This window comes from Astatotilapia calliptera, chromosome 1, assembly GCF_964374335.1.
Source record: "Astatotilapia calliptera chromosome 1, fAstCal68.1, whole genome shotgun sequence".
In the NCBI taxonomy this organism is placed as follows: Eukaryota; Metazoa; Chordata; class Actinopteri; order Cichliformes; family Cichlidae; genus Astatotilapia; species Astatotilapia calliptera.
In genome coordinates this window covers 37,055,404-37,067,486 of record NC_137422.1, presented here as the reverse complement: position 1 = coordinate 37,067,486, position 12,083 = coordinate 37,055,404, and the positions used below count along the sequence as shown (strand labels likewise).

Below are 12,083 nucleotides of genomic sequence, written 5' to 3'. Positions count from 1 at the left end.
AACTGAACTTGACTAAGTTTCAATTTCACACTTTGGTCATTGGTGCTTTTATTTTGAAGCCACGCAATTTTGTCCGTATCTCTCTCTCCCTCTCTTTAAAATTCCGAGTTTCACTTGACTGCTGTCACAGCAGCAAGGTGTTCAACGGAAAGCCAGACAGAGTGACTATCCCTGGATCTTGGGGGGAGGGGGGGAGCAGAAGAGAGCGAGAGAGAAAGAGAGGGCTGAACTGAAGAGGACAGGCGAGAATCCAATTACTCATTCTACTTCTAAGAACATTCTCAAGGGGACAAACCTCAGCACTGCATAGCTTTATTGAATAACTACCCACTTAATGCGATTGTTATTGGCATATAGACATTTATTACATTATGCTTTGTTATCACATCTTATAAACCTCCTAAAATTTATAATTTTATTCATATCGATTTATTTTGTTCACTGTGGGAAGGTTTGTTCTGAGCGCAAATCAGTTATTCTATGCGTGCTTAAATGCCACTTAAGTAGGCTACTTCTTAAGTGCCTGAACACTTGAAAAGGCAGGCCTGTCTCCACCTTATCAATAGATCAACATGCCATAAAAGTGACTTATTTTTTGTGATACTGATATCAGGAAGGCAGTTATGACTGTACAACGTCAATGCCACAAGCAGCTGGCATGCTTTTAGACTTCAAATATCACCACAAACCACAGCTTCACCTTGGAGATGCTTTGAACAGAGATGCAAAGAAATCAATGAGAAAACCCCACAGGTGAAGTGCAAAAGACTAAAATTTTGTTATAATGTGATATTTAGCATGAACAACAGACAACCAAGGCCCTCGGTGTCCTTAATTACAAAAAACAAAAGTGTAACATTACGAACAGCTGTAACACTGTTCCTTCCTTGTGGTGTCCAAGATAGATTACATTCTATCAACTAGTTTATAAAATAATCTTCAGCTGTATGAGACTAGGAGAAGTATTACTCTACATATTTGAGCTGAGTTTATGACTCAGCAGGCAATTCTTCCTAATCGCGACAAATTTTATGTTGCAAGATATCAAGCAACAAAGGCTTGAGTGTCTTACTACTGGCAACTTTCAAGAAACCCCAAAGCTGCACAAAATATAGACATAACCTTTTTTCAAGGTGCACACATGCACAAAGTGTATGCTTGTATATGTTCAAAATCTTTTTTCGTGCACTGTCTTGTGTGGAAGTATTATATGCAGTGGCTTGCAAAAGTATTCGGCCCCTTTGAACTTTCCCACATTTTGTCACATTACAGCCACAAACATGAATCAATTTTATTGGAATTCCACGCGAAAGACCAACACAAAGTGGTGTACACGTGAGAAGTGGAATGAAAATCATACATGATTCCAAACATTTTTTACAAATAAATAACTGCAAAGTTGGGTGTGAGTAATTATTCAGCCCCCTTTGGTCTGAGTGCAGTCAGTTGCCCATAGACATTGCCTGATGAGTGCTAATGACTACATACAGCGCTCCTGTGTGTAATCTAATGTCAGTACAAATACAGCTGCTCTGTGACGGCCTCAGAGGTTGTCTAAGAGAATATTGGGAGCAACAACACCATGAAGTCCAAAGAACACACCAGACAGGTCAGGGATAAAGTTATCGAGAAATTTAAAGCAGGCTTAGGCTACAAAAAGATTTCCCAAGCCTTGAACATCCCATGGAGTACTGTTCAAGCCATCATTCAGAAATGGAAGGAGTATGGCACAACTGTAAACCTACCAAGACAAGGCCGTCCACCTAAACTCACAGGCCGAACAAGGAGAGCGCTGATCAGAAATGCAGCCAAGAGGCCCATGGTGACTCTGGACGAGCTGCAGAGATCTACAGCTCAGGTGGGGGAATCTGTCCATAGGACAACTATACTAGACCTCAGTGCATCGTTCGATACTGTTGACCATAATATCCTATTAGAGCGATTAGAACATGCTGTAGGTATTACAGGTACTGCACTGCAGTGGTTTGTATCATATCTATCTAATAGACTCCAATTTGTGCATGTAAATGGAGAGTCCTCTTCACATACTAAGGTCAATTATGGTGTTCCACAGGGTTCAGTGCTAGGACCAATTCTGTTTACATTATACATGCTTGCCCTAGGCAATATTATTAGAAGACATAGCATACATTTTCACTGCTATGCAGATGACACCCAGCTCTATCTGTCCATGAAGCCAGATAACACACCAATTAGTTAAACTGCAGGAATGTCTTAAAGACATAAAGACCTGGATGGCCGCCAACTTTCTGCTTAATTCAGATAAAACTGAGGTTATTGTACTCGGCCCTGAAAAGCTTAGAAATATGGTATCTAACCAGATTTTTACTCTGGATGGCATTACCTTGGCCTCCAGTAATGCTGCGAGGAACCTTGGAGTCATTTTTGACCAGGACATGTCCTTCAACGCACATTAAACAAATATGTAAGACTGCTTTCTTCCATTTGCGCAACATCTCTGAAGTTACAAATATCCTGTCTAAGAGTGACGCTGAAAAACTAGTTCATGCTTTTATTACTTCCAGGCTGGACTACTGCAATTCGTTATTATCAGGATGTGCAAAAAACTCCCTGAAAAGCCTTCAGCTAATCCAAAATGCTGCAGCAAGAGTCCTGACAGGGACTAGAAAGAGAGAGCATATTTCTCCTGTATTGGCTTCCCTTCATTGGCTTCCTGTTAAATCCAGAATTGAATTCAAAATCCTGCTCCTCACATACAGGGTGTTGTGTCCCCCACAAGCCATGTGGGGGACACAGCAAACATGTGGAAGAAGGTGCTCTGGTCAGATGAGACCAAAATGGAACTTTTTGGCCAAAATGCAAAACACTGTGTGGTGGAAAACTAACACTGCACATCACTCTGAACGCACCATCCACACTGTCAAATATGGTGGTGGCAGCATCATGCTCTGGGGGTGCTTCTCTTCAGCAGGGACAGGAAGCTGGTCAGAGTTGATGGGAAGATGGATGGAGCCAAATACAGGGCAATCTTGGAAGAAAACCTCTTGGAGTCTGCAAAAGACTTGAGACTGGGGCGGAGGTTCACCTTCCAGCAGGACAACGACCCTAAACATAAAGCCAGGGCAACAATGGGATGGTTTCAAACAAAACATATCCATGTGTTAGAATTGCCCAGTCAAAGTCCAGATCTAAATCCAATCGAGAATCTGTGACAAGATCTGAAAACTGCTGTTCACAGACACTGTCCATCTAATCTGACTGAGCTGGAGCTGTTTTGCAAAGAAGAATGGGCAAAGATTTCAGTCTCTAGATGTGCAAAGCTGGTGGAGACAGACCCTAAAAGACTGGCAGCTGGAATTGCAGCAAAAGGTGGTTCTACAAAGTATTAGTGATGGGTCGGTCGCGAACGAAATGGCTCTAGAGCCGGCTCTTCGACGTGAACGACGCGAGCCGGCTCCTTATCACGAGCTGGTTTTTTTGTTTGTTTGTTTTTTTTCCGCTTCATTCAGCACGCGAGCCTTGTGCTTTACGCTGGGCAGAGGGGGGAGGGGCGGTAGTTACACTCAGTAGCACAGGAACAGAGCAGGAGGGAGAGACAGAGAAAGAGCCAGGGATAACAACGTCACATTAGAAAGGTATAGTAATCATCCACAACTATTTTCAGTTGCAGATGATAAAGGATTGAGAAAGTTTATTCACGCAGGTCCATATGACAGACAATATGCATGTTCTTTTTGTTTTCATATTATAATTTATATTTAATTGTGTTGTGGTTTGCAGTGTTTTGTGTTGTTTCACTTTAAATTTGTAAAAGGAAAAAGCTGAAAATTTAAATAGTTAAAAATTGAAATGTGAATAGTTGACTTTTGTATTATATGATTTATTTATTACATTTTATGTGGAGTGAATAAATAAAAGTATATTTACGGTGGCCCCTACAGACAAAGCACATACAAACTTCAAATCACGTACAAACCCTGAAGCACGTACAAACTCCAAAACACATAAAAAAACACGTACTGAAGAAAATATTGTTCAGCTTTAAACATTATTCAGCTTTAAATATTGTTCAGCTTTAAACATTATTCAGCTTTAAATATTGTTCAGCTTTAAAGTTACTGTGCAACTGTGTAATAAAAATGTGCTCACGACTTTGGCCTTGAGAGCGATAAGAAGCGATCGCCTCATCCTGCAGGTGAAAGATATCTGCAAGCGAAGAGACTAGAACACCCAAGGCCGATTTCCTTTTATGGAGTTGTTTTTCTGCTAATGCAGCACTTTCCTCACAACCCCCTCCTGTAAGTTTTAGAGAATATATACCCATCCTCACAGCAAATATTTGGAATCTCTTGATGTGAGCTGCGTTGAGAGTTTGTCTCTGTCTCAATAAAAGTTCACTGATTCCCCATCTGCAGCAGGTGTCCGGTTGTCTTCATTCTCCGCCAGCCTGGTTAAGTCAATTCCTCCTTAACATCTAAAAGAACCTATTTAATGAAGGAAGACGGGTTCACTTTGTGTTTAATATTATTCTATTGCTGTTGTTGTTTTTTTTGTATCCTTCAATTGGCGTCACGAACAGGATCCGCTCCAGGCCAAACTGGAACGGGTGGGAGGAAATCGGCCGTGGTCTGAGTGAACGGAGTTTGGACAAAAGCTGTGTACACACAAAAAACAAGGTAAGCAGACCTTTTATTTCTGCTATATTGAACATTATAAAATACTTAGTGTCCAAACTCCTAGTAATTCATAACCAAAATTGTCTGGCTTACTTAAGGCTTGTTGAGAATCAGACAAGTGAATAAGAGATAAGTGAATAAGAAATAAGTGAATAAGTGAATAAAGATAAGAGTGAACTGAGGTCTGACCACGGTTGCAGCCGACGGGTTTGCTCTCCGGTGTCGGATACATACCTCAGCAGGTCTGGGACCTTGAAAGGGTTTATTAGTAACGCCTTTCTAAACAAATTAAAAGGTTAAAGGCCTTGAGAATATTTTTTAGTAATATTCTCTAAACTACAGAAGGGTTAGGAAGGCCCAGAGGACTTTATTAGAAAAGATCCTCTAAAACTTAAAAAAGAGAAGTACTGGTTGGAGTCCATAGGAGGGGTCCCTTTGATCAATAGGAGAAAACGGATCTCTTCTTAAAACCCCGATGATTTTAGTGTTTTAAATGTTTTGATGTTCTGTTTGATATTGGACACACATAAATACACGCTGAATGCTTGCTGTGGAACACTGGGCAGGACAGTTTGGTTCTCCGTTGTTCACAGATTACACAATTAAAGGAACTAGGTTCCTCTTTTGGTTAAAATAATACACCACACATAGAATTTTTTTTTTTTACACATTTATTACATACATAAGGAGGGTAATGAGTGACTGCAGGTAATGTATGAAGTGTGAATGAGACGTGTGAACAAGGTGACAACCAACTAGCACCCCTATCAGGAAGCTCTAGGCAAGGTTACCCGCCAGACTCCGGTTTGGTAGAAGCTTGGTAACACCTGAAGGGATATTTCAGTGCTGACTCACCTTTAAAGCAGCGCCCCAGCTGATTAGTGCCTAACAGAGGCAGAAACCCAGCTGGCCCAAATTCTCCTTTAAAATCAATAAAAGAACACTCCTCCATTGACAGTAAAATGGATGGAGAATTAGATCGAGAAACTAATGATGATGGTTGGGGTCCCGGTGTTATTCTTAGCACATTGGGAGAACAATTAACATGTGTTGAGACAGTCATCAACTCCACACACCAGCCTAAAGAAGCAAAAAAGCAGAAAGAGTCATTGAGGAAAACAGCTGAAAGATGCTTTTAAATTAGTCAAAAAGTTAGGGGTAACCTCTTCTGGCATATGTCTATGCGGGCCCGTGTGTAAATAGAACATAAATTACCGGTGTGTGTAAATAAAGTGTAAAATAGTGGTATAAACTGTCTGTTGAATTTCTCCTGAGTGTTGAAAAAAGGAAAAACTCTTTTCTGCTCTCTCTGAGAGAGGGGCTGTGTGTGTGAGACAGGAAGTGTGCATGCCCATAGAAGGAAAGAGATGAGGTAAACTCTGTGCAGATAGACCGAAGTAAAAAAAAAAAAAAAAAAAAGGAAAAGGGTCTCTCTCTGTCTCTGTGAGAGAAAAAAGGTGGGGGCCGAGTGAGCCCGCGGGGCCGAGCGGGTCCGCGGGAGCGAGCGTGTATGCTGTATGAGGAAGAAGGGAGTGAGAGGGAGCGAGTGAAAAGAGTAATCGAGTATTTGGTGATTTTTTTTTATTATTTCAGAGGCACTGGGTAAGAGTTTTGACTTTAGCTGTGAAAGTTGTGAAAAGAGCAGGTTTTTCTTTTGTTGTAGACTGTGAGTAATCGGTGTTTTTCTGCCTATTGTGCTGCGTGGAAGACACAGAAGTGTAGAAATGTTTGTGGTTTATCTTTGTTTGACGGTTTATATAGAGTTGGTTGATTCAGGGTGATTTCTCCCGTTTAAGGGAGGAGTTGCATTGTGGTTATGTTAAAGCTTTGCTGTAGGGGTATGTGTGTGATTTTGTGCTGGCTTCGCATGTTTAAATGGATGCATAGAAGTTTGTCAGTGAGAAATTGTTATGGTGGGGTTTTAAAGTTAGTAAAGAGTCAAACAACGCCCACTGTTTTAAAAAAGGCCCAAAACATCATAAAAGACACCTCACATCCTGGCCACTCCCTGTTCGAACTGTTGCCCTAAGGCAGACGGTACAGGGCAATCAGAGCAAGGACTAATAGACTCAAACACAGCTGTTATCCAACTGCAATAACACATCTGAATACTACAAAAATGTCCACCATGCCACTCTTGTGTTAATCTATGCACGGTCTGAAGCATGACGGTGGGAATACTTAGTATTTTAAGTATTCTATCTATTTTATTGATTGAATTTTATTGTTTTTTTATATTTGATATTACTAGGGATGATGCAATGATCAGGGACCATTCTTAATGTCGTCGGTCTCATGACAATGACAATAAAGTTTTTGATTTTGATTCTGATTCTGAAATACACCCTCCTCAAGAGTTCAATGATTTAGGCAGTTATGTTTATACAAATACTAAATGTATGTTTAGTGTCTTCATACAGGTGTTTTTTCTTAGCCTGGAAGCCTGAGTACGGCAGCAGAAGACAGGCCAAGCTTTGGCTAAAATTCACGGCTGGACACCAGAGTTGTCCTCACCCCTCCCGGTAAAACAAAAAAGAGAGAATGTAGTTTGAGGCGGGTTTTTCTTGCTGAACTGCTCTGGGTGCTGTGTCCCTGAATCTCACCGGTGTTAACCTCTGGCGGAAGACATGGAGAAAAGGAAAAGATGTTCCTGGTAAATCACTGAAACAAATAAAACCACACACAACCAGAGAAAGATATGAGAAGGGTGAGGAACAGACACATGTGCGTGTTAGAGACATGCCTCGTTTGAGAAAAAGTTAAAGTAACCCATATACAGACGCACCCATACATGCAATGAAGAAACAGCTTACATACATGTGCACGTACATGCAAGGTTAAAGTAGCGACACTTAACATACACCTGTTTTTAAATGATATAGTTTATACATTACTGACAATTAAACGCTTTGGGTTGCAGGACAACAACGTAACGTTAAAAGACAAAGACACTGGTCTGAGGATTAAGTGAGGACACGACAAATTTAGTGGTTAAAAGGGTCGACTTGGGACATGTTTTTGTTGATTGTTTAAGACAAATGACTACTGAATGATAGGAAATTCCTTTTTAGGTTTCTAAACAGGATCTTAAGAATTTTAACACGTACCTGTGTTGTCCTGTCAACTTGAGGGGTTAGGAGTTGATTATATGGTGAAAAAAAAAAAAAAAAAAAAAACAAAAACAAAAAAGGGGGGAGACGAGATCTCGTTGTTTCTCCCCTCTCGGGATAACACAGCCAACACAGCACAGCCAACACAACATCATTTTCCTGTTCGCCTGTTTTGTTTTGTTTTTGTTTTTTCTGAGAGCCGAAGCTGACCTGGACTCCTACCCTCCCCTCTACCATCGTTGCCCTCTCCGCGACCATCTTTGACCCTTTGACCCCTGAAGGCCACAGCAGCTGGACTCACAACAACAACTTGAGGATGTCAACAGTGCTGCAAAAGAGTGATCTCATGCAGCAGAGACGGAGAGCACTAAACCTAAAGCCCGTTTCACTACACGGGGGAAATTCCCAGGCTGCGTCAGCTGACAGAGCTGTGACGAGACGCGCATTAAGCCCGGAGGAAAAGGGACGGTGAGCAGAAGGATGCTGACCTCTGAGAAGAGCCGAACAGCAGAGCTGCAGAAGGCCGTGGAGCAAAGTAAGGACAACATAAACAGACCCAAAGAGGAGGGGAGGACCCTAGGCCATGCGTCAGGCCGCTGGTTTACCTAAACTACAGAACAGAAAGGTGATGAACACAAACATATACCAACACACGAACACACACTTCTGCATGCGCCTACTTAGAATGAAGGGAAACACACACATGAACACTTATGCACTTGTTGAGGGAGTAAAAACTGATACATACCCATGCACTAAAATCAAAATGTTGATTTAATTTACTAAGAAGTGACACACAATGCTCCAGCTGCTGCAATGAAGAATGCTTTACTGACAAAGGCTCAATGCTGCACACAACAAAGTCAAATACAGAATTTGCTATAATAATAAGCCCGGAGGGCATTTGTGTGGTCTGGGGAGCAGTGTCCGGAGCGGTTTGGTTATGAAAATGATGCCCGTGCGAGATATCTGGGGCTTAAGGCCTCGACTTAATTGTTTACTCTACACTAAAAAGAAAAGAAAACACTCTGAGCAGTGGTGCAGAGTGAAAACGAGGAATTAACAGTGTGAGTTTTATTTCAGAGCGCCACGTCATTGTGATGGAGATTTAATAAAGGAGGAACACACGGACAAAGAAGAAGAGAAGGGGGGGCAGCTCTTGAACGCGATTGCCTGAGGCATTAAAGTTCTGTACTAAATTCTGGTTTCCAGTGTGAGAAAAGTCACGCAGTGCCAGTAGTAGAGCTAGGTTGAGTGATGATTCTAAATTACTGTAAGTAAATCATCGTACACCGTTCAAGTTTCATGAAAACGGGGATCTAGACTTTGTTGAACCCTAGGCAATTTGAACAGGTAAAAGTCGAGTGACCAAGTAGCAGTTGAATAAAAGTCATTGAATAAGTGTTGAAATAAACTGGCAGAATTAAGAGAATTAAAACATTTCAAGAGCTCAACTTACTTAATGGTTCAATTTTGTTTCACGAACGCAAAACATATAGGTTTATGAATATGAAAAGGTTGAGGTGGTGTTGATTTGACTCTGTGTAGGTTTAGGTTGGTATTTTTATTGATGGGAAGAATATTCAGTGACAAGTCCTAAGACCCGGGCGTCTGCATTTTGTTTTTGTTATTTTTCATTTTATTTTGTTTTATATTTACTGATTTTTGTTGGTGAATCTTTTCTTTAAGCAGATCTGCACATCGGAAATTACAAGCATTACACGTCGGCGAGAAAATTGTTGTAAGTGAGTTTCTCCGCATTGAAATGGGTTCTGGAGGAAACACTTGTGGGGACAATTAGAAACGAGAGTCCCTGTTTAAAAAAGGATTCGGCGAGGTAATCCAAACTCAAGTTCTTGTTTCTTTTTGAGATGACGTCATTTTGCTGAGTGTGGAAACTAGATGCGACGACAGGTTTCACTATCAGCAAAGAACGGATGAATGGATGAAAGACTGGGAATAAAAACAGACGGACTGACTGGTAAGAGATGACAAGACTTGACCATGACTCAAGGTTAACCACCTCCACCTAGATAGGATAAAAGGGTGGATGAATTTATGTGGGTTTCTTTTACAGGAGTAGAAGGATGACAAAATATTCGAGGATGAGTGAACCTGTAAATGCCATTTTTGTGTCTTGTGTTGCTTACAGAGGTAACTGCGCAGCGTTACCATTTACATTTTCTTCCATACAGGGTTACAGTTTTAATGTTTTTCTATTACAGGATTTCTGGGCGGATGTGTGAAGAAACGGTGTTTATGGGTTAGGAGTTGGGGATGCTATTACACTGTATTCTGGTGAGAGTGTTGGGGGAGACACACCCTGTCTTGAAAACTGTGATTCTTTTACAGGAAATGTTTTATAGCACCTATGGAATGAGGATGTCTGACTACGGTCAATGTGCTGCTAATGTTTGCTTTGCTTTGGTGAGAGGGGTGCAGTAGAAAACAGACAAGTGACATGACAACAAGTAATAATAACAGATAACAAATTTGGGGACAGTTTGACCTAGAGCCCACTAACTGGCCATTAGGGGCTCTCTCTCTCATTGCCCAAAGGGTGAATAAAGCAAATTGTGGCAATAATAGTGATTTAATGATTGGAGAAACCTGAACATGATACTTGTCTGTTGAGCTGAATCGTTTATTACTCTTATGATTTTCCGGTGGGACTATGAAGATTTTTTGGTACAGATTGCAGGTTGTTGCTCTTTAACTCCTAGAACACGCCCTTGGCGAGGTGGGGGGAACTGGACCACCTTTCTGTGCCCCATCATCCTCTATTAGACGACATCCAAGCTAAGTAAACATGTCTTGGCCCTTTCCCCCTGAAATGACAGGCAGGCAAAGATGTTGCGTATTTGTTTGCTTCCTGGCCCTGGGTCTCATTCCCATTGGCATAATCCTGATCTGTGAAGGGCCCCCGACACTTATGACACCTTCAAGTTCAAAAGCTTCGCCCCCTTCTGACAGTCCCAATCTGACAAATGTAGCCCCTAGGGTCTTGCCCACCACTTCCTCTCCAGTTTTACCATATTCACTTTTGAATGTCCTTAGCAGTTACCGTTCTGAGTTTATTTTACGGTTGATTTATTCTTTCACATTTTCACGTTTATATCTCTCATTATTATAGTATACTCTGTACTCTCCACATTTTTATCATTACTTATGCTTTTTGGTTGCTGAGTTACAGGGACTGTTAATTTTGTGTCTCTACCCTGGTTGCACTAACTCGTTGTATCCGTGTGTGCAGGACAGCTGTTACTGCTTTCATCGGGAACCGAGACTGCTTGCAGCCGACCCGTGGGCAGGGTGGTGCCTGGACTCTTTTCTCCTCATCTGCAATGACAGATAAAGACAAATGAAAAGACCCGAGGAGTTTTTCGAGCCAGGCTTCGACACGTCTCTGTGTTCCTTTGATTGTTACTTATTTTTGTGTGTTGACCCATTTAAGATGGGTCAAAAGGGGGATTTGAAGAAAATATTGTTCAGCTTTAAACATTATTCAGCTTTAAATATTGTTCAGCTTTAAACATTATTCAGCTTTAAATATTGTTCAGCTTTAAAGTTACTGTGCAACTGTGTAATAAAAATGTGCTCACGACTTTGGCCTTGAGAGCGATAAGAAGCGATCGCCTCATCCTGCAGGTGAAAGATATCTGCAAGCGAAGAGACTAGAACACCCAAGGCCGATTTCCTTTTATGGAGTTGTTTTTCTGCTAATGCAGCACTTTCCTCACAACCCCCTCCTGTAAGTTTTAGAGAATATATACCCATCCTCACAGCAAATATTTGGAATCTCTTGATGTGAGCTGCGTTGAGAGTTTGTCTCTGTCTCAATAAAAGTTCACTGATTCCCCATCTGCAGCAGGTGTCCGGTTGTCTTCATTCTCCGCCAGCCTGGTTAAGTCAATTCCTCCTTAACATCTAAAAGAACCTATTTAATGAAGGAAGACGGGTTCACTTTGTGTTTAATATTATTCTATTGCTGTTGTTGTTTTTTTTGTATCCTTCAGTACAAACTCCAAAACACATAAAAAAACACGTACAAACTCCAAAACACGTATAAACTCCAAAATACGTATAAACTCCGAAGCACATAAAAACTCAAAACACGTACAAAAGGCAACAGAAGTGCTCCAGGATGCTAGGGGCAGTGTTGAACTTTTGTTACCTAGTGGCTACACAAGCCAGCCAGTACCAACGACCGGATTTGGTTTCTGGTAAAAACTGTTTTTTTATTATTTGACTATATATGAATGCTTGTGTATAAATACACAAACAATACACATATGCTTTCATGCTTTCAATTGTC

At 41.1% G+C, this 12,083-nt stretch overlaps 1 long non-coding RNA gene across 1 annotated transcript; it reads left to right on the top strand.

The window, feature by feature from the left end:
• Window positions 1-4,004: 4,004 nt before the first annotated feature.
• On the top strand, window positions 4,005-11,635 carry LOC145428341 (uncharacterized). Its single transcript, XR_013908635.1, has 2 exons — window positions 4,005-4,432; window positions 4,562-11,635. It is a non-coding gene; the product is annotated as an uncharacterized LOC145428341 (long non-coding RNA).
• The last annotated feature ends 448 nt before the right edge of the window (window positions 11,636-12,083 follow it).